A 23,727-nucleotide genomic window follows, 5' to 3' on the forward strand; every position below is an offset into this window, starting at 1 on the left:
ATTTAGGATAGAGATAGTAGGAGGGAACAGAGTAGAGATTGCTGTCAGTAGCCTCAGAAACCTGTGTTGCGGTAAGGAAGAGAAGGTGAGGTGTAGAGGAGGAGAGATGTTCCACAGAATGAAAATTAGAGCGAAGACCGCGAATGTTGCAGAAATTGAGAAGAAAGAGGTTCGAGGAGTTATCAAGACACCTCTCGGGTCGGCAGCCAGAAGGGGAGTCCTCCCTGGGGGAATTTGTGGTCCCCCCCCCAGGCGGGGACTCCGAGGCATTGCTTAATTGAGCCATTTTGAATTTTGAATTTTGGAAAAAGGTGTATATGTTATGTGAATGTAGTGTGGTGTGGATAAAGAGAGGATCTGTCTTTAGAGAGCATGCTGAACTACTCTCCGGTGTTGGTGAGACAATAGGGAAACGGTTAGTGAGGACATGGGAAGGGTCTTTGGAGGGCTTCAGCTCCCTTCTCACCTCCCATATATACCTCACCGGGAGTGGCTTGCGCCCGTTCGGTAGGTGTCTTCCTACCTACTATAAGTGTTAAAGAGAAGAGGACTATGAGGCGTGGTGTTAGATATATGAGGAGTATGACTCGTGAAGGTGAGGATAAAGAGGAACATGAAGTTTGAGGGTGTGAAGGTGTTATTTTTTTTTTTTTACAGTAGAGGAAGCAATTCAAGGGCAAAAAAATATCAATGAGAGAAAAAAGCCGCTAAGCACTGTCCCTTTAAAAAAAAAGACTTCAGAAGAGTGGCCAAAAGAGAGGTCAACTTCAGTCAGAGGTCAGTTTCAGTTAGTTAGTTAGTTTGTTGGTTACTAGCAAATTCTGACGAACTTTTTGTCTAACCCGTCAGCAAAGAACCTAAACTCCCCCTCCACACACAAACACACACACATCCCTTCCCTTCCCTCCCCCTTTCTTTCCCTCCTTCCTTCCCTTTCCTTCCTTCCTTGCCCGTCCCTACTCTTCCTCGTTCCTCGTTTCTTTCTCTTTCTTTCCCTTCCCTCCTTCCCGTTCCTTCTTTTCCATCCTTTCCCGTGAGAACAAAGAGAAATATGAGGTTGAAAGGAATGTGGCGTTAGTTAGTTAGTTTGTTACTGACACATTCTGACTAACCGTTTTCTACCCCGCCAGGAAATAGCTTTAACGTCCCCCACGCCTACACACATCGGTGGTCACTGCCCCCCAAAAGCCCTTACGCTATTATATGCGTCGATAAACAGTGACAGACCCAGCACACACACACACACACACACACACACACACACACACACACACACATATGGTTGCTCCTCTCCCCTGCCTTCCCTTCCTCTCCCTCCCCTGCCTCCCCCTTCCCCTCCTCCGCCGCCCTCATGGCATACTTGAGGTTGTTGGTGTGACGCGCCCCGCCCCTCTCCACCACGAGAAGGCTGTTGTTGGTGGAGCACTGAACTTGCTTTTCTTATTTCTTTTCCTCGTGGTTGACTTGAGTTCTGGCGGTGAGTTCCAGGTCCATTTGTAGAGTCCATCATGCTTACAAATGACTGAAACCATGAAAACAAGACCGCTTCTTTTACTTGACTTCCACTGTAAATCATCTGAAAGCCTTGGAAAAGAATTTTTCTTTTTCCTACTTTTCCTCAACGTTCACTTCCAGTTTAGTTTCAGGCCCATCCGGCAGGTCTTTCATGCTTAAACAAAGACTTAAAATTAGAAAACAGCTTTCATATGACGTCACTTGTTAATCATTTCAAAGACTTTCTATATTTAAGAATGAGTAACACCATAGAAAAACACAGCTTGTCATACCCAGCTTCTTTTAAACGACTTTGTGTGTTCATCATTTGGAAGGCTTTTCATGTTTTAAAAATTACTAAAACCATGGAAAAACACAGCTACTTTTATATACGACTTCAATTCTTTGTCATTTCCAACGCCATTTATGTTCAGAAACGACTACAACCACAGAAAACAGCATTTCCACATTGATGGTGCAGAAGCTTTGTCGAATTATCACTAGGCGCATAACACTACCCATGGAAATGCTAACACAACCTCTGCAAAAGCCTTATCAAATGTTTGAGAATGTGGGCCAAAGACGCCTGCCCGATCAGAGCCTAGAGGGACAGTTTTACAGTCCAATACAATAGCAAGTTGGTAAGTCCCCCAGCCAAACACAAAACACGAAAATTCTTTGTCTAGTCTTTGGCGTTGATGTAAAAAGGAAACTTAAAAAAAAAAAAACAGGTAATCTTTAAATCTTTAAATAACGGATCATTGTGGAGAAAATAGCTTGGTTTTGGCGCTAACAATGACTGTGTTGGAGTGTCGAACTGGGGGCATATTCTTAAGCAAGGCTTTCCCAAGAGTAGTGGGCATTTCCAGGAGTAGTTTTATGGCCCTGGTGGTAGTTGGATCCTTCTTCTGTGCCATGAACCAAAAAAACTCACATTAAAACCCGAATTATCTCCTTTTTGGCCTTTGAAAATAGTTGGTGTGTGGGGCGGGAGCGTCTGAGAATACCAACCCTGCCCTTACATCCGCCCTCGCCGCCACGCCAACCCAGTGCGAGACGAGCTCAACTCTTAGCCGCTGGCATGACAAGAGCTCGAGGCCGTTCACCTTATTGAGAGCGTAGAGTAGGCGCTTCCTTGTTGTCCTCGCGGCGACTGAATTCCTAATGGACATGTCTGCGAGGAACTACTGTGAGAATATGTTTGTTTGTGTGTGAGTGAATGTATGTATGTGTGTATGTGTGTGAATGTATGCTTACATGTATGGGCAGGAGGATGGTCGGAAAAGAGAGAGAGAGAGAGAGAGAGAGAGAGAGAGAGAGAGAGAGAGAGAGAGAGATTTACATAGATTTACATAGAAAATCAGACCACACAGACCCCATGGTCCAGACTTGGTGGTCTGTCCTTAAACCTAAGTGATTTTACATTAATCAGAAGACTCCAAAACGTTGCATTTCTACTCTAGTTGATATTAAGTTGAAGGAAGTGACGGTCGAGCTTATTTTTGAAGAAGTCAATCGTGTTACACTGGACCACTGACGGTGGAAGCTTATTCCATTCTCGCACTACAACGTTGGTGAAGAAAAATTTGGTGCAGTCTGAATTTACTTGTCTACATCTGAGTTTTACGCCATTGTTCCTCGTGCGCAAAGTGTCATCGATCATAAACAATGTTGATCTGTCTACATTCGTGAAACCATTAAGTATTTTAAAACATTCGATCAGTTTTCCTCGGAGGCGACGTTTCTCAAGAGAACATGTTAAGGATAGAAAGCCTTTCTTCGTAGGATTTGTTGCGCAAGGAAGGGATCATTTTCGTTGCCCGACGCTGAACACCTTCTAATTTAGCAATATCCTTTGCATGGTGGGGAGACCAAAACTGTACCGCATATTCCAAGTGGGGTCTGACTAAACTGTTGTAGAGCAGAGTATTACATCTTTATTCTTGAATACAAAGTTTCTTTTAATGAAGCCCAACGTTCTGTTCGCTTTATTTGCTGCATCGATGCATTGCTGTGAGAATTTGAGGTTTGACGCGATTTTGACCCCAAGTCTTTGACGCATTGAACGCTTTTGAGTTTAACGCCGCGCATTTCGTATTCGAACTTCTTATTCCTCGTTCCAACTTGAAGGACCTGGCACTTGTCTACGTTAAAGGGCATCTCCCATCTATCCGACCAAGCTGAAATTTTGTGCAAATCCTCTTGGAGGCTTTGCCTGTCTTCGTCAGTGAGAACCGAGTTGCCAATCTTTGAGTCGTCTGCAAATTTACTAATGCGGTTATTGAGTCCAACATCCACGTCGTTGATGTAAATAATGAAGAGCACTGGGCCAAGGACCGAGCCCTGAGGGACGCCACTAGTGACCGGCGCCCACTCTGAGTTAAATCCGTCGATCACTACTCTTTGTTGTCTGTTGCTCAACCAATTCGCGATCCATTGGTTTACTTGACCGTCAATACCTATTTGCTTTTATTTGTAAAGTAATTTATGATGCGGGACTTTATCAAACGCTTTCTGGAAATCAAGATAGACTACGTCCAGTGATTTGGTTACGTCATAAACAGTGAAGAGGTCGTTATAAAAGGTTAATAGGTTTGATAGGCAGGATCTTTTGTTTCGGAAGCCATGTTGTGAGTCCCCAATCAATGAGTGGTTTTCAAGGTAATTCACAATTTTGTCTCTAATTATGCCCTCAAGTAGCTTACCTACAACCGAAGTTAGACTAATGGGCCTGTAAGTACCTGGTACTTTTTTGTCTCCTTTCTTGAAAATCGGTGTCACGTTAGCCTTTTTCCAATCTGAAGGGACGATGCCTTGTCGCAAGGACATATTGAATACGGTTGTGAGGGAGGAGAGTATTTCGCTCTTTGTTTCTTTCAGCAGAGTTGGATATACTTCGTCAGGTCCAGGACTTTTATTTGTTTTAAGTGAATGGAGAGCTTTAAGGACTTCATCGGTTGTTATTTCAAAATTAGGCAATGCATGCTCGAGATTTACAATAGTACTGGTGTTGGTGGTAGCGAGAGGAAGACTGTTAGTATTAAACACCGAGGAAAAGTAATTGTTTAAGAGGTTTGCAATGTGTTGGCTGTCAGTCACTAGTGCACCGTCGCTGTTTGTTAAAGGTCCAATACCACTTTTGATCGCCTTTCTGTTGTTTATGTAACTGAAGAATGATTTCGGATTATTTTTACAGTTGGCTGCAATATTTTCTTCGTATCTACGCTTTGCCTGACCTACTAGTCTTTTTACTCGTCGCCTGGCATCATTATAAAGTCTAATGTTTTCGGGCGTGCTTTGTTCTTTCTTTAACCTGTAAAACAATTTTCTCTCATTGACTGATTGTTTAATTTCGCTATTAAACCACGGTGGGCTTTTATTAGTGTTAATTCGCTTCTCGCACAAGGGGACGAATGTGTTCTGCTGAGTGAGTAAGTGATTTTTAAAGCTTAGCCAGGCTTCCTCTACGTTGCCGTCATCTGATAGTTGTATTTCTGTTAGTTTTTGTCGGATTTCTACGAAGTTAGCTCTTTTGAAATTGGGCACCTTTACTTTATTTTCAGGTACTGATGATTGAGCTTTAATATCGACGCGCACTAATTTATGATCGCAAGAACCGAGGTGTTCTCCTACCGTGACACTACTGACTAGGTTATCTTGGGTTGTTATAACAAGGTCGAGTATATTATTTTGTCGAGTTGGCTCAGAAACCATTTGGCTTAGATAATTTTCTTCTAGAAATTCGATCATTCTATGTGACTCGCCTTCTGTACCTGACAGTGTCGCCCAGTCGATATGGGGGAGGTTAAAGTCTCCTAATATCAGTGAGTCGCTGTTATTAAGTGACCGCTTTAAGACGCTGTACATTTCAAGGTCGTCATCGAGTGATTGCCCGGGAGGTCTGTAGGTGACAGATATATTTAAGTTGACTTTTGCAATGTTTACTCGCACGCACAAATGTTCAACGTTACTGTTTCCCGGTGTTTTGTCAGTGGGTTGCAAATAGCTTTTGACATAAAGGGCGACGCCACCGCCTCTACGGTTTACACGATCTTTGTTGAAGAGTCTGTAGCCATCTATGTTGTATTCGGAACTTAAATCAATATTTGTGGTGTCGATAAATGTTTCGGTTATAGCAATTATGTCAAAATTTTCTGTTAAAGCAAGACATCTCAGTTCATCAAATTTGTTTCTTAGGCTACGCGCATTGAAACTAAGGATTTTTAAGTTATCTAGAGGCTTGGTAATAGAGGTGGTGGTACTTGCGGGATCACGGTTACGGGTTTGTTGTGATGCACGGCGTCTATTTACACGGGCGGGGTGGAGGGACGTGGCCGTGACTCGTTTTTTGTTCGGATGACACGCACTGCTTCGTTGAGGAGCCTTCCGAGTCTGGCTGCCCCGATGGGAGAAAGGTGCAATCCGTCCCTGTGAAAGAGTTCATTTTGTCCATAGAAATTGTCCCATGCGTTTAGGAACTCCACGTCAAGCTACCTACAAAGAGTCTGTAAGCGGTTGTTTAGGCTGAAGGCCTTACTGAAAAAGTCGCTCTCCGCCCAAGTCCGTGGTAGAACTCCTGAAATCAAAATGTTAGGGGATTTAGTCTTATACTGCTGGATGAGCCTACGGTACTTCTCCAGGAGTTCCTCAGACCGGGTCGTGGTGACGTCGTTCGTACCTGTGTGAATAACAAAAGAGAGAGAGAGAGAGAGAGCTCTTGCTCTTGCTCTTGCTGTACAGGTGACCCGTTGGAGAGTCAGGCCTTCGTATCGGCACGCCCTGTAAAAAAAAAAAAAACACAAGCAGTATCCATTACAAATCTTCCAATTCCCTATTTCTTGCACACCACATCTTTTCCAGAAAACCCTTCATGGCTTCTATAATTCTATCATTTGCTTCATCACTCAGTCCCAGCAGCAGCAGCATCCATTCATTCTCTGTCCTTGCAATCCTCCCATTCACATCCCAGCCCATCTCACTCAGTGCCACCCTCATCATCTCCGTCCTTTCTCTCCGGTACCTCCCGCACACCAGTATCACATGCACGACAGTTCCATCCACACCCCTGTCACACATCTGACACACTTTGCTGCGGGACTCAGACCACCTGTAGTTTCTTGCATTCACATTCATACACTGCGCTCGAGCTTGGAAGAGAAGATCACCACCCAGGCTTCCATCATACCAGCTGACACACTGCGGGGCTTCCTTTTCCCTGTACCACTCCAAAGTAGTCTTTCGCTCCATCACATGCTTCCACCTCCTCAGACCGTCACCTTTCACTGCACTGTCTATCTCTTTCTTCCACTTTCTCACATTCCATTCTAGACCCTCACTATTTCTGTCAGTCACCTTCCATTCAAAGAAACGCCTCCCTTCCTCTCTGCTCACCCACCTGACTCGCATACCACTGTCACCAACCATTCTCATGCAGTTTTTAATCCATTTGCTCTCATGCACACTCCACAAGTAGACCTTCCGTGCCAATCTCGCGTCATCCATTCGTTCCAGTCTGACTTTGTATCTAAGGGTAGCCTTCCTAAATCTTTCCCTAAAGGTACTCCACCCCATATCACCCCTCAATGCTTCCACCGCTGCATACCTTGGTGCATTCAAAGCTAACCTACCGATCCTATTTTGCCCTACTTCCAATTTATCCATTTCCAACTCACTCCATGTAATCACCTCCATCCCATACATCACACTCGGCACTGCTACACTCTTCCACACCTCTCTCAGCACATCATACTTACATGCTCTCATTCTTGCCGCACTTCCCAGACAGCCCACCCATTGATTAACTAGGCTAATCTTCTCATTCTTTGTCCTTTCACATCCTCTCGGACTCATCCATACACCCAGGTACTTGTATGCATCTGTTTGCCCTAGCTCTGTGTCTCCTAGCCTCCAGGTCCTATTTCTCTCATCTTCTGCCCCATTCACAACCATTATCTGACTTTTCTCACTACTATATTTCACTCCAAAATCTCTCCCATACTCATTTACCACATCTAATAGTTCCTGCAGTTCCTCCGCTGACTCACTCATGACTACCACATCATCTGCATATAGAAGCACACTTACCCTGTCTTCTCCCACTTTTACTCCTGCATTCTTTCTCCTCATCCTGGCTGCCAACTCCTCAGTGTACAGACTGAAGAGAGTTGGAGACAGGATGCAGCCCTGCCTAACACCTCTTTCACTCCTCACCCACTCTGTCTCTAATGCTCCTAACCTATACCTGGCTCTTGTATCCACATACATGCTCCTAATGATTCGCACTATCTTATCACTCAAACCTACTTTCTCCAGAACCTTGCACATCACCTCCCTGTTCACTCTATCATACGCTTTCTCAATATCAAGAAACCCAAGATACAACGGACTTCCATTCTTCCTTTTCCTCTCTATCATCTCATTTACCACATACATATTGTCCTCTGCCCTCCTGTCTGTGCGAAAACCATTCTGCTCCTCACCCAGCACTCTCTCTCTTTCAATCCACTTACACAGCCTTTCATTCAACACAGCACAGAAAATCTTTCCCACCGTATTCGCCAGGGCTATCGGCCTATAATTCTTCAGCTCTTTCTTACTCTTATGTCCTCCCTTGTGTATCAGAGTCACTCTGCATTCGTTCCATTCCCGAGGCACTCTCTCATTCTCCCATACACAGTTGAATAGCTCAGTCATCCTGTCTATCACCACCTCACCTCCATTCTTATACAATTCATACGGGATCTCATCCAGCCCTGCTGCCTTGCAATTCTTCTGCTTCTTCAAACATACCTCGACTTCCTCTCTGCAAATTCTCTCATTCAGCTCATCCGCATCCTTCCTCTCAAGCGTTACATCCCTCTCTCACCTCAAAAACTTCACCCAACCCTCCAATCTCTTCCCAGAAACCTTTTATACACTCTTTCATTCTATCTGTGTTCCTGATATCCTCACCATTTACTTTTAGGCACTCCACGGTTTCACTATCAGTCACACTCTCACCCCTCAAGAATTTATACCATTCACGCCCACCTTCTAGGCCTTTTTCTTTCAGAGCCTCAATCACACTCCTCTCACACCTGACCTTGGCCTCCCTAATCTTCCATTTAGTGACCCTCTGTTGCCTTACATACTCTGACCATGTATTCTGATATTCATTCTCTGCCTCAATGTTTTCATGTCTCTCTTTCCTCAGTCTCCTACAAACCTTTTTCAGCCTCTTTCGCTCCTTCCTAGCATCCCTGATCTCCCCATTCCACCATGGCTTGTACTTTCTCTTCCTTCCATTCGTACTCACATACCCAATCCGTCGAGTTGCGGCTCTCCTTACATTTCCTACAAACTCACTATTGGCTCCATCCACGTCATGCACACTTCCATTTATCCAGTCTAATTCCCTCAGGTCTACCTGGAAAAAGAGAGAGAGAGAGAGAGAGAGAGAGAGAGAGAGATTTACATAGAAAATCAGACCACACAGACCCCATGGTCCAGACTAGGTGGTTTGTCCTTAAACCTAAGTGATTTTACATTAATCAGATTGCTCCAAAACGTTGCTTTTCTACTCTAGTTGATATTAAGTTCAAGGAAGTGACGGTCGAGCTTGTTTTTAAAGGAGTCAATCGTGTTACACTGGACCACTGATGGTGGGAGCTTATTCCATTCTCGCACTACAACGTTTTTGAAGAAAAATTTGGTGCAGTCTGAATTTACTTGTCTACATTTGAGTTTTGTGCCATTGTTCCTCGTTCGCAAAGTGTCATCGATCATAAACAATTTTGATCTGTCTACATTCGTGAAACCATTAAGTATTTTAAAACATTCGATCAGTTTTCCTCGGAGGCGACGTTTCTCAAGAGAGAACATGTTAAGGGTGGAAAGCCTTTCTTCGTATTGTTGCGCAAGGAAGGGATCATTTTTTTTGCTCGACGCTGAACACCTTCCAGTTTAGCAATGTCCTTTGCATGGTGGGGAGACCAGAACTGTACCGCATATCCCAAGTGGGGTTTGACTAAACTATTGTAGAGCGTAAGTATTACATCTTTATTTTTGAATAAAAAGTTTCTTTTAATGAAGCCCAACATTCTGTTCGCTTTATTTGCTGCATCGATGCATTGATGTGAGAATTTGAGGTTTGATGCGATTTTAATCCCCAGGTCCTTAACGCATTGAACACTTGTGAGTTTAACGCTGCGTATTTCGTAATCGAACTTCTTATTTTTTGTTCCAACTTGAAGGACCTGGCACTTGTCTACGTTAAAGGGCATCTCCCATTTATCCGACCAAGCTGAAATTTTGTGCACATCCTCTTGGAGGCTTTGCCTGTCTTCGTCAGTGTGAGAGAGAGAGAGAGAGAGAGAGAGAGAGAGAGAGAGAGAGAGAGAGAGATTTACATAGATTTACATAGAAAATCAGACCACACAGACCCCATGGTCCAGACTTGGTGGTCTGTCCTTAAACCTAAGTGATTTTACATTAATCAGAAGACTCCAAAACGTTGCACTTCTACTCTAGTTGATATTAAGTTGAAGGAAGTGACGGTCGAGCTTATTTTGAAGGAGTCAATCGTGTTACACTGGACCACTGATGGTGGGAGCTTATTCCATTCTCGCACTACAACGTTGGTGAAGAAAAATTTGGTGCAGTCTGAATTTACTTGTCTACATCTGAGTTTTACGCCATTGTTCCTCGTGCGCAAAGTGTCATCGATCATAAACAATGTTGATCTGTCTACATTCGTGAAACCATTAAGTATTTTAAAACATTCGATCAATTTTCCTCGGAGGCGACGTTTCTCAAGAGAGAACATGTTAAGGGTGGAAAGCCTTTCTTCGTAGGATTTGTTGCGCAAGGAAGGGATAATTTTCGTTGCCCGACGCTGAACACCTTCTAATTTAGCAATATCCTTTGCATGGTGGGGAGACCAAAACTGTACCGCATATTCCAAGTGGGGTCTGACTAAACTGTTGTAGAGCGGGAGTATTACATCTTTATTCTTAAATACAAAGTTTCTTTTAATGAAGCCCAACATTCTGTTCGCTTTATTTGCTGCATCGATGCATTGCTGTGAGAATTTGAGGTTTGACGCTATTTTGACCCCCAAGTCATTGAACGCTTTTGAGTTTAACGCCGCGCATTTCGTAATCAAACTTCTTATTCCTCGTTCCAACTTGAAGGACCTGGCACTTGTCTACGTTAAAGGGCATCTCCATCTATCCGACCAAGCTGAAATTTTGTGCAAATCCTCTTGGAGGCTTTGCCTGTCTTCGTCAGTGAGAACCGAGTTACCAATCTTTGTGTCGTCTGCAAATTTACTAATGCGGTTATTGAGTCCAACATCCACGTCGTTGATGTAAATAATGAAGAGCACTGGGCCAAGAACCGAGCCCTGAGGGACGCCACTAGTGACCGGCGCCCACTCTGAGTTAAATCCGTCAATCACTACTCTTTGTTGTCTGTTGCTCAACCAATTCGCGATCCATTGGTTTACCTGACCGTCAATACCTATTTGCTTTAATTTGTAAAGTAATTTATGATGCGGGACTTTATCAAACGCTTTCTGGAAATCAAGATAGACTACGTCCAGTGATTTGGTTACGTCATAAACAGTGAAGAGGTCGTTATAAAGGTTAATAGATTTGATAGGCAGGATCTTTTGTTTCGGAAGCCATGTTGTGAGTCCCCAATTAATGAGTGGCTTTCAAGGTAACTCACAATTTTGTCTCTAATTATGCCCTCAAGTAGCTTACCTACAACCGAAGTTAGACTAATGGGCCTGTAATTACCTGGTATTTTTTTGTCTCCTTTCTTAAAAATCGGTGTCACGTTAGCCTTTTTCCAATCTGAAGGGACAATGCCTTGTCGCAAGGACATATTGAATACGGTTGTGAGGGAGGAGAGTATTTCGCTCTTTGTTTCTTTCAGCAGAGTTGGATATACTTTATCAGGTCCAGGACTTTTATTTGTTTTAAGTGATTTGAGGGCTTTAAGGACTTCATCGGGTTTTATTTCAAAGTTAGACAATGCATGCTCGGGATTTACATTAGTACTGGTGTTGGTGGTGGTGGGAGGACTGTTATTATTAAACACCGAGGAAAAGTAATTATTTAATAGGTTTGCAACGTGTTGGCTGTCAGTCACTAGTGCACCGTCGCTGTTTGTTAAAGGTCCAATTCCACTTCTGATCGCATTTCTGTTGTTTATGTAACTGAAGAAGGATTTCGGATTATTTTTACAGTTGGCTGCAATATTTTCTTCATATCTACGCTTTGAGAGAGAGAGAGAGAGAGAGAGAGAGAGAGAGAGAGAGAGAGAGAGAGAGAGAGAGAGAGAGAGAGAGAGAGAACGTGGAGTGGACGAACCGTATACAAGTGTTGCGAACAGGGTTTACTGGGTTTCATCTCAAGGAGCGTAAGCAATAGGAACGCTGAGGTCATCTCCAAACTCTACTTAGCTCTAGTTAGACCTCACCTAGATTACGCGGTCCAGTTCTGGTCACCCTACTATAGAATGGATATCAAGATGTTAGAATCTGTACAGAGAAGGATGACAAAAATGATTCAGGGTGTGAGAAACTTGCCCTATGAGGATAGACTTAAGCATTTAAATCTACACTCTCTAGAAAGGCGAAGGTTGCGAGGAGACCTTATCGAGGTCTATAAATCGATGAAGGGCTTTAATAAAGGGGATGTAAACAGGGTTCTGGTAGTAAAGGAGCCAGGTAGAACACGTATCAATGGTCTCAAGTTAGATAAATTCAGATTCAGCAAAGACATTGGCAAGAACTGGTTCACAAATAGAATGGTGGATGAGTGGCAGTGGCGTTCCTGAGGGGGGGGGCGAGGGGGGGCTGTTTGAAATCGCCCCCCGGGCCCCAAAGTGAGGGGGGCCCCAAAATGCGAAATTTAACCATTGCTGCTATGGCAGGAGGACAAGCTAAATTCAGTGGCCCCAAAATGGTCAAGGGCCCCATTTATATTTGGACCCGAAAGACAAATTCGGGTCTCACTAAAGGGCCCCAATTTTCAATTTTGTAAACAAAAATGTAACAAAAATGTTATGTCAAAGAAATAGGGCTCTTCAGGGGCCCTCTTCCAATCATGGAGACCATTATAGACCTAGGAGGGTGGGTAACGTTGATTGGGGTAAGGGCAGGGCCCGGGGGCCGATCTAAGGCAATTGATTACTGAGGTGTCAGTGTCATGTGTGCCTTTAAAATGATTCTACAATTGCTCATATTCTAAAAATTTTCCCGGGGTGGGGGGGTGGGGGCTAACAGCACCCCACTAAACCCCGCAGCTGCTTTGGCTCATTGTGCTCGCCTCTCACCCCATAAGAGGGGCCCCAAATGGGAATGAGCCCCCCGGGCCCCAAAATGTCTAGGAACGCCCCTGATGAGTGGAACAGGCTTGACAGTTATGTTGTGGGTGCCAATACCATAGATACATTCAAGAAGAGACTGGATAAATTCATGGATAGTGAGGTAAGGTGGTGTTAGGATAACAGGAGCTGCCGTGTATTGGCCGACCAGCTTCTTGCAGACTCCTTACGTTCTTATGTTAAATCACAGCAACCCTCAAATGAAGAGCTTTTTTAATAAACACACTAAGTCCTGACCAGCACCACGCCGCTCCCCTGAAGAACAAGGTGTATACTCGCTGCATCCCGCCAGCCCTAACACATGACTCAGACACTTGGCGCCGCACGTAATAATACTTAGACAAAGCTAAGAACCGCACAGAGAAGAATGGAGAGAAAGATGCTGGGTATAACATGGAGACAGATAGATAGAGAGATAGATGTGGAGATAGAGAAGATAAGAGAAGAGAAGAAGAAAACAAGAAGAGATTGAGATATAGATAGATAGATAGATATGGAGATGGAGATGGAGAAGAAAAGAAAAGAAGAAAACAAGGAGAGAGAGAGAGAGAGAGAGAGAGAGAGAGAACAGAGACAGACAGACAGACAGAGAGAGCATCATCGGTTAGGTAACAAACACAAAATAAAGATAATCCAACGACAAACAAGACGAGAAATGGACTCGGCGGGACACACCACGCGGAGAACTGACATCAGGAGGACAGCCAACGCAACAGTGACGACCCAGAACATGTACAAGTCAGGGCGGGCAGAGAGCGAGCAGGTGGAGAGATTACATGAGAGTGGACCATTTGCCGGAGCAGGATGGAGTACACTAACATCAAACAGAAAAAAGGTAGAGGAATAGACAATTGAGAAAGGCCTTTGTAATAGACTAGTAATAGCTTAAGATGGTGAAGATTAGAGGTTTGCAGTTACTTAAGTTCGAGCATTTGCCGGAGCAGGATGGCGTAATCTAACATCAAACAAAGCAAGGTGAAGGAATAGAGATGGACCATCTAGAAAGACCTCTGTTCTGCCGTAGACTGACAATATGAAGTTTACAGTGTCAATCCCTAAAGTTAGAGCATTTGCCAGAGCAGGATGAAGAAGTCTAACATAGAAACATAGAAACATAGAAACCTAACATAGAAAGGTGGAGGACGTTGGGAAAGGCCTTTGTTTTGTATTGGACTAGCAAGGCCTTAAGATGAAGATTAGATTAAGTTTGAGTATTTGCCAAACCACGATGGAGTATAATATCAGAGAAAGGTGGAGGACGTTGGGAAAGGCCTTTGTTCTGCAGTAGACTAGCAATGCCTGAAGATGAAGATTATATTAAGTTAAGAGTATTTGCCAAAGCACGATGGAGTAATATATCAAACAGAGAGGGGTGGAGGACGTTGGGAAAGGCCTCTATGCTGCAGTGGACTAGTAATGACTGAAGATGAAGATTATATTAAGTTAAGAGTATTTGCCAAAGCACGATGGAGTAATATATCAAACAGAGAGGGGTGGAGGACGTTGGGAAAGGCCTCTATGCTGCAGTGGACTAGCAATGCCTGAAGATGAAGATTATATTAAGTTAAGAGTATTTGCCAAAGCACGATGGAGTAATATATCAAACAGAGAGGGGTGGAGGACGTTGGGAAAGGCCTTTGTTCTGCAGTAGACTAGCAATGCTTGAAGATGAAGATTATATTAAGTTAAGAGTATTTGCCAAAGCACGATGGAGTAATATATCAAACAGAGAGGGGTGGAGGACGTTGGGAAAGGCCTCTATGCTGCAGTGGACTAGTAATGACTGAAGATTATGAAGGCCAGAGTGGGGTTAGGTTAGGTTAGGTGGGGTTAGGAGAGGTGGAGGACGTTGGGAAAGGCCTCTATCTTGCAGTGGACTAGTAATGGGTGAAGATTATGAAGATCAGATTGACTAGTGGCGTTAGGTGGGGTCAGGTTCACGGGAGCTGCCTTGTATACGCCCACCGGCCTCCTGCAGACTCCTTGGTTAGTATTGGCAGACACTTCCGCCTCACACCAACTATTTCCAAAGGCCAAAAAGGGGATCAATTGGGTTCTCATGAGAGTGTTTTCAGGTTCATGGTACAGAAGAAGAATCAAACTACTACTAGGACCATTAAAATACTCCTGGAAATACCGAACACTCATACGAAAACCGTGTCAAGTATGTGAGCTCGGGCGCCGAAATGGGTTAAGATTCGTTTTAGTACCGTGCCAGTATCTCATTACCTACTTTATGAAACATCAGTATCTCTTCATATATCTTTTCTACAAACCTTCAACAGTCATGGAGACGCTTTGAAAATCCAATTCAAGGACGCGGCCGCGGCGACACTGCAGCTGGTGTTGCGAGAAATACGTCCTCGCCGAAATAAGTCACATATACATGTGGGGGGGGGGTCCTGGCTAGAAGGGGGGGTCAAGGGGGGCGCAGCCCCCCCGTTAGTAGGTCGTAAAGTTCGGATGGAGTAGTTTAACTATGCTCCCCGACCCTAAACCCTTTGCGAGCTATTTCACGGCCGCGGCGACTGCAGCGTCGCCGCGGCCGTCGCCAGAGGAGGCGACGCGCTTTCCTAAACATACAGCACGTTTGTAAGCTCCACTTACCCTCTTCTAGGTTCTATCTGTACACCTCTATATAGTTTCTCGTGGAAATACTACAAGAATACACAGTCGTTCCACGCACAGCATGATGACGTCACACTCTCATCTGACCTAAATCTCGGCTCCAGGGTTCCCATGAAAACAACAACAACTAAAAGTAAAGGGATGACTCATGTGTGACGAATATAATGCAAATAAAAGGTAGCGAAAACAAAGAACCTGATGTTAAGGGCCAGTCCTACAGTCCAGTACAGCACGCTTGTAAGCTCCCCAACCGAACACAAAACACGACGAAAATTCCTTGTTTAGTTTTTTTTTCACATTTGTTACCTTTTTTATGCCCTTGAACTGACTCCTCTGCTGTAAGGAAAAAAAAAAATATACAAGGAATTTTCGTCGTGTTTTGTGTTCGGTTGGGGAGCTTACAAACGTGCTGTACTGGACTGTAAGACTGGCCCTTAACATCAGGTTCTTTTTTTTCGCTACCTTTTATTTGCATTATATTCGTCACACATGAGTTACCCCTTTACTTTTAGTTGTTGTTGTTTTCATGGGAACCCTGGAGCCGAGATTTAGGTCAGATGAGAGTGTGACGTCATCATGCTGTGCGTGGAACGACTGTGTATTCTTGTAGTATTTCCGCGAGAAACTATATAGAGGTGTACAGATAGAACCTAGAAGAGGGTAAGTGGAGGAAGAAAAGGAGGAAGAGGAGGAAGCAGCGGAAGAGGTGGAGGAAGACTTTAATCCAGACCCAATAATTCGTAGATAAAACTTTCTTCTCATAAGGATTGAACCCCATTTTGCTTCCCCATCTCTTTCATAACATTTACCCGTTCAGTCATTTTTTCCGACATACTCATAGAATAAGTTCCGCACAATGGCAATATAAATAAAAAAGCTGCATGCTGAACTTTCATCAACATCAAATGAAACTCCTATGATGTGAAAACTCAATGAATCAATGAAAGAAAAGAAAAAAAGAGAAAAAGCACTTGATGGCAGCTATTTTTTTCGTGTGTTTGTGTTAGGAGAAGTGGTGGACAGACTTTTTGTGTGTCATTGTTTTACCTTTGAGCTGCTTCCTGTGATGCGAAAATAAACAGATAAATGGGAGAGAAAAGAATAGAAAAAGCACATTATGGTGACTGTTTTCTGATGGTGGGAGAAGTGGTTATCGTTTTTTGTGTGTGTGCTGTGTGTTAATGTTTGCCTGCTATGATGCGAAAATAAATATATAAATGGGAGAGAAAAAAAAAAGAAAAACACATGATGGTGAGTGTTTTCTGATTGTGGGAGAAGTGGTTGGTGTTTTTTTAGTGAGTGTGTTTTGTTTTGTCCTTGAGCCGCCTCCTGTGATGCCAAGAAATGAATAAATAATTAACAGTGCATATCCTTAACCCAACAAGAGAACACTCGACTTATACATGACAACTCCTAGGCCGGTATTCTCAGACGCTTCTGTCTCTCATAAAAACTTTTTCCACAGGGGTCAAAGAAGATCAGTCTGATTCTCATGAGTGTTTTTTTTTTTAGGTCCATAGTACAGATAGGAGGTCAGACTACCACCAGGGTCATTAAACTACCCCTGGCAATACCCACAACGCCTACGAAAGCTGTGTGTGTGTGTGTGAGTGTGTGTGTGTGTGTGTGTGTGTGTGTGTGTGGGGAGAGAGAGAGAGAGAGAGAGAGAGAGAGAGAGAGAGAGAGAGAGAGAGAGAGAGAGAGAGAGAGAGAGAGAGAGAGAGAGAGAGAGAGAGAGAGAGAGAATAAATTCATAGATGGAGAGCAAGGATGAAAGAAAGGGAGAAATAGAATGAAACAGAGAAGAGAAAAATAAAGAGACAGACGACTAAAGAGAAGTGGGCCCCGATGCGAATGTTAGGAAACTCTAGCGGGCCGTCCTCGTGAGCGTCAGCACTCTCACTGGTGTTTTCTCTCGGCAGGTGTGTGGGTGCAATGTACACCTGAATGATGTTAATTGGTGAGCAGATTCCTACCAAGTAAAATCAATCCATCAATCAATCAGAGAAGGAAAATATAATAAAAAAGAAAATTGGAGCTAAGAAAGAAAAGGGAAGTTGATTTTGCGCCGCAGGCCGTCACGAGGATTCATTTGGATGCTTGTGCACGTTTCCCAGGCCCGGCGGTTTTTCATCCCAGAACCGATAAACGCGGTGACCGGCGCCTTCACAGTAATTATGATTAATTTTATAATCCAGTCTGGTAGTTTTAGAAGCGAGTTCTTGCATCCTCGCCTCGGCAGGGTGTGGAGCGCCAGCAGCCAAGGTCTCCCTGGCGAGCATGGCAGGAATGGAGGGCTCCAGGCAGGGCTCCTCGGCGTCCCTCCGGGCCCCGACGGAGGTGCCGGAGATCTTCCGGCTACAAACCCGGGCAGGTGGAGCTCGTTAGCCGTGGTAGGCAATCTGCCTAGGAGAGCAAACTCTATACAAATCCGGGCAGGTGAGGCTCGTTAGCCGTGGAAGGCAATTCACCTAGGAGAGCAAACTCTAAACAAACCCGGGCAGGTGAGGCTCGTTAGCCGTGGTAGGCAATTCACCTAGGAGAGCAAACTCTATACAAACCCGGGCAGGTGGAGGTCGTTAGCCGTGGGAGGCAATTCACCTAGGAGAGCAAACTCCGAACAATAAACCCGGGCAGGTGGAGGTCGTTAGCCGTGGTAGGCAATTCACCTAGGAGAGCAAACTCCGAACAATAAACCCGGCCAGGTGGAGTTCGTCAGCCGTGGTAGGCAATTCACCTAGGAGAGCAAACTCTAAACAAACCCGGGCAGGTGGAGGTCGTTAGCCGTGGTAGGCAATTCACCTAGGAGAGCAAACTCTAAACAAACCCGGGCAGGTGGAGGTCGTTAGCCGTGGTAGGCAATTCACCTAGGAGAGCAAACTCTAAACAAACCCGGGCAGGTGAGGCTCGTTAGCCGTGGGAGGCAGTTCACCTGGAGAGCAAACTCTAAACAAACCCGGGCAGGTGAGGCTCGTTAGCCGTGGGAGGCACTTCACCTAGGAGAGCAAACTCCGAACAACAAACCCAGGCAGGTGAGGCTCGTTAGCCGTGGTAGGCAATTCACCTGGAGAGCAAACTCCGAACAAAAAACCCGGGCAGGTGGAGCTCGTAAGCCGTGGGAGGCAATTCACCTGGGAGCAAACTCGAACAACAAACCCGGGCAGGTGGAGCTCGTTACCCGTGGTAGGCAATTCACCTAGGAGAGCAAACTCTAAACAAACCCGGGCAGGTGAGGCTCGTTACCCGTGGTAGGCAATTCACCTAGGAGAGCAAACTCTAAACAAACCCGGGCAGGTGGAGCTCGTTAACCGTGGTAGGCAATTCACCTAGGAGAGCAAACTCCGAACAACAAACCCGGGCAGGTGGAGCTCGTTAGCCGTGGGAGGCAATTCACCTAGGAGAGCAAACTCCGAACAACAAACCCGGGCAGGTGGAGCTCGTTAGCCGTGGTAGGCAATTCACCTAGGAGAGCAAACTCCGAACAACAAACCCGGGCAGGTGGAGCTCGTCAGCCGTGGTAGGCAATACACCTAGGAGAGCAAACTCCGAACAAAAACCCCGGGCAGGTGGAGCTCGTCAGCCGTGGTAGGCAATCTGCCTGGAGAGCAAACTCCGAACAATAAACCCGGGCAGGTGGAGCTCGTCAGCCGTGGTAGGCAATCTGCCTAGGAGAGCAAACTCCGAACAATAAACCCGGGCAGGTGGAGCTCGTCAGCCGTGGTAGGCAGTCTGCCTAGGAGAGCAAACTCCGAACAATAAACCCGGGCAGGTGGAGCTCGTCAGCCGTGGTAGGCAATCTGCCTAGGAGAGCAAACTCCGAACAATAAACCCGGGCAGGTGGAGGTCGTCAGCCGTGGTAGGCAATTCACCTAGGAGAGCAAACTCCGAACAATAAACCCGGGCAGGTGGAGGTCGTCAGCCGTGGTAGGCAGTCTGCCTAGGAGAGCAAACTCTAAATAAACCCGGGCTTGTGGTGCTCGTTATACTGTCGTAGACAATCCACGCGATGGGAACACCAAAGAAAAGGAAAATAAAAAGGAACACCAGAAAAATGGAAAATACAGAAACGAAACATCAAGAAAAGAAATAAAAAGATCATCCACCTTTAGGCCCTAACATCGCCAAAATTATGGGTGGGTCTCTTCTGGGGAGAAAGCGGCTCACCCAGACCAAAGAACATCAACAAAAGGATGATATGAATAAATGAACATAAAAAAAAACAAAGAAAAACACATCAAGGAAAGAAAAATATAACAAACATCATCCACCTTCCGGCCCTGACTAACATCACCAAAATTATGGGTGGGTCTCTTCTGGGGAGAAAGCGGCTCACCCAGACCAAAGAACATCAACAAGGGATGTTATGGAAAAGAAACCCCAAAAATATGGAAAAGAACAGAAAAACATCGAAAAGAAAAGCAACAGAAATAAATGAGCAACATCGAGAAAAGAGAAATACAAAGAAACATCATCCACCTTTCGGCCCCAAACAACATCACCAAAATTATGGATGGGTCTCTTCTGGGAGGAAAGCGGCTCATCCAGACCAAGGAACATCAACAAAAGGATGATAGGAAAAAAATAACAAAAAACCCATCAAAAAGAAGTAAAAAGAAAAAGAACAGGAAAACATCGAAAAAGAAAACAAATGCAATAAAAAGAACGAAAAACACGACATCAAGAAAATAAAATAAAACAAACATCATCCACCTTTCGGCCCTAACAACATCTCCAAAATTATGGGTGGGTCTCTTCTGGGAGGAAAGCGGCTCACCCAGACCAACGAACATCAACAAAAGGATGATAGGAAAAAAGAACACCAAAAAAGAACATCAAAAAAGAAAACCAACAGCAAGAAAATCCAAAGGAAAAAAGAAAGAAAAAGAAAAGAAAAAGAAAACAAATAGAAAAAAAGAAAAGAAAGAAAGAAAAGGAAAAAGAAAAAACAAAATAACAAAATAAAATATAAATAAATAAACAAAATAATATAAATAAATAAATAAATAAATACAGAATATAGTAAAATTAACTAAATGACTCTAACTGCTTAACTAGCTATCAAACTATCTATTTAACTTAGCGTGCGTGCGTGCGTGCGTGCGTGCGTGTGTGTGTGTGTGTGTGTGTGTGTGTGTGTGTGTGTGTGTGTGTGCGTGAGAGAGAGAGAGAGAGAGAGAGAGAGAGAGAGAGAAAGTCCACCAATTAAACAAAGACTGCTCGTATTGCGTCATTTTCACTGCACGAACCAAAACACATAAAAGGCGCGAGTCATTTACGTCTGCATCAAAAACACGTCAACAAATAACACAACGCTTGAAATGCATTGCGCGTCACTCACATCCTATTACTGCAACGTCAAATTTACCTGATATGTTCGGACGGAAATATAAACACGACTATAAACACGGATCTAAGGTCTTCTATATATGCTACTGGATTCCCTACAGGCACTTGTTGACGGTCTGTTCTTAGCGTCGTGACCCTGAGTGCGCGTCTCTGATTCAAGCCGTATTCTTAACGTGTCGGCATCTGACTTCGCCTGTTTCAAAATTCCTCTCGGAGAAGTTGCTGGGTTATGCATGGACTGTTTTGTGGGAGAAGATAAATGTTTTCCACTGGAGTTCTTAGCATGAGGAAAAGCAACAACAGTGTAGCAAAAGTGGCAATCTATCGAGTCTCAAATCTGAAACCCACGTCGCTCCGCCTCTTTGTAACGAAGACCTTGTGTATACAGAGACTTAGGAAAGGAAAGAATGCGCCTCACTGCCTTTATTTATATATGTTTTCCTTGCATCAAAGGAAGGTCAACTTGAACGTAGGGAAAACATCGCAAGCAATTCAGACTCTTTCGTCTGTTGAAACTTTATGAATTGAAAACAGCGCCATGGGCAGAGAACGAGATACCCAGATCATGACAGTCTGCTTACCTATAGGGATTCTGAGTCTCTCCAGCTACGGCCGTGTTCTCAAACCTTTCAGGGCCTACACACCCACACTTGATAAGGCTTTGGTAGAGTCTGTGTTGGTATTTCCATGGTTAATTTTATGAGCTTAGTGATAGTTTCACAAGGCCTCTGCGCCATGAGTGTGAAAATGACACATTATCAAACCTTTCAGGGCACACCCACACTTGATAAGGCTTTGATATAGGTTGTGTTAGTATTTCCATGTTTAGTTTTACGATCCTAATGACAGTTTGACCATGAACGTGGAAAAGACACATTCTAAAACCTTTCTTGGCTTACACATCCACATTTGATAAGGCTTTGATTGAGACAGTGTTAGTATTTCCATGGGTAGTTCAGCGAGCCTAATGATAGATGGACAAGGCTTCTGCACGATGAGTAATAAAAACATACATGAGAACCCGACTAATCTCCTTTGTGGCCTTGAGAATTAGACGCTGTGAGAGCCGAAAGCGTCTGAGAATTCAGACCCAAATGTCTTCTTATAGACGACAGCAGAGGCGCTAACAGACAGAAGGCCACAGCTAGCAACACAAGGCAGAACAGGTCGAAAAATAAAGGCTAATGAGCACGTACTAATAAATTAATCCATAATTGTTTTGGGGGGAAACTTTGAATAATGGAAACCCGATGAAAAAATACCTATAATTTTTTTAACGAGTTAAAGTAGTATAAATAAATATTGTTTATGAGGCGCTTTGATGAATATAATTATACTAATGATGCCGGGAAAATTCCTACCCCCGCCCCCCCCAACACACATACACAGATACTAACAAACCAACAAACATACACACTCTTATATCTATCTGTCTATATCTATTTATTTATTATCTATCTCTATATCTATCTGTATCTTATGTCTATCTATCTATCTATTTATTTATATATTTTACGCTATCTCTGTCTACTTATCTATCAAAAGTGGAATTGGATCTTTAACAAACAGCGACGGTGCACTAGTGACTGACAGCCAACACGTTGCAAACCTATTAAACAATTACTTTTCCTCGGTGTTTAATAATAACAGTCCTCCCACCACCACCAACACCAGTACTAATGTAAATCCCGAGCATGCATTGTCTAACTTTGAAATAAAACCCGATGAAGTCCTTACAGCCCTCAAATCACTTAAAACAAATAAAAGTCCTGGACCTGACGAAGTATATCCAACTCTGCTGAAAGAAACAAAGAGCGAAATACTCTCCTCTCTCACAACCGTATTCAATATGTCCTTGCGACAAGGCATCGTCCCTTCAGATTGGAAAAAGGCTAACGTGACACCGATTTTTAAGAAAGGAGACAAAAAAGTACCAGGTAATTACAGGCCCATTAGTCTAACTTCGGTTGTAGGTAAGCTACTTGAGGGCATAATTAGAGACAAAATTGTGAGTTACCTTGAAAGCCACTCATTGATTGGGGACTCACAACATGGCTTCCGAAACAAAAGATCCTGCCTATCAAACCTATTAACCTTTTATAACGACCTCTTCACTGTTTATGACGTAACCAAATCACTGGACGTAGTCTATCTTGATTTCCAGAAAGCGTTTGATAAAGTCCCGCATCATAAATTACTTTACAAATTAAAGCAAATAGGTATTGACGGTCAAGTAAACCAATGGATCACGAATTGGTTGAGCAACAGACAACAAAGAGTAGTGATTGACGGATTTAACTCAGAGTGGGCGCCGGTCACTAGTGGCGTCCCTCAGGGCTCGGTTCTTGGCCCAGTGCTCTTCATTATTTACATCAACGACGTGGATGTTGGACTCAATAACCGCATTAGTAAATTTGCAGACGACACAAAGATTGGTAACTCGGTTCTGACTGACGAAGACAGGCAAAGCTTCCAAGAGGATTTGCACAAAATTTCAGCTTGGTCGGATAGATGGGAGATGCCCTTTAACGTAGACAAGTGCCAGGTCCTTCAAGTTGGAACGAGGAATAAGAAGTTCGAATACGAAATGCGCGGCGTTAAACTCAAAAGCGTTCAATGCGTCAAGGACTTGGGGTCAAAATCGCGTCAAACCTCAAATTCTCACAGCAATGCATCGATGCAGCAAATAAAGCGAACAGAATGTTGGGCTTCATTAAAAGAAACTTTGTATTCAAGAATAAAGATGTAATACTCCCGCTCTACAACAGTTTAGTCAGACCCCACTTGGAATATGCGGTACAGTTTGGTCTCCCCACCATGCAAAGGATATTGCTAAATTAGAAGGTGTTCAGCGTCGGGCAACGAAAATGATCCCTTCCTTGCGCA

The 23,727-nt window shown here is 44.1% G+C and overlaps 1 long non-coding RNA gene across 3 annotated transcripts; it reads left to right on the plus strand.

Annotated features, from left to right (window-relative positions):
- The first annotated feature begins 18,685 nt into the window (after positions 1-18,685).
- On the plus strand, positions 18,686-19,725 carry LOC126993085 (uncharacterized). Of its 3 annotated transcripts, none has more exons than XR_007747339.1 (2): positions 18,686-18,993; positions 19,129-19,725. It is a non-coding gene; the product is annotated as an uncharacterized LOC126993085 (long non-coding RNA). The 3 variants fall into 3 exon arrangements; XR_007747340.1 differs by having other exon boundaries at positions 19,197-19,725; XR_007747338.1 differs by having other exon boundaries at positions 18,686-18,925.
- The last annotated feature ends 4,002 nt before the right edge of the window (positions 19,726-23,727 follow it).

Source organism: Eriocheir sinensis, unplaced genomic scaffold (genome assembly GCF_024679095.1).
Source record: "Eriocheir sinensis breed Jianghai 21 unplaced genomic scaffold, ASM2467909v1 Scaffold555, whole genome shotgun sequence".
Taxonomy (NCBI): Eukaryota; Metazoa; Arthropoda; class Malacostraca; order Decapoda; family Varunidae; genus Eriocheir; species Eriocheir sinensis.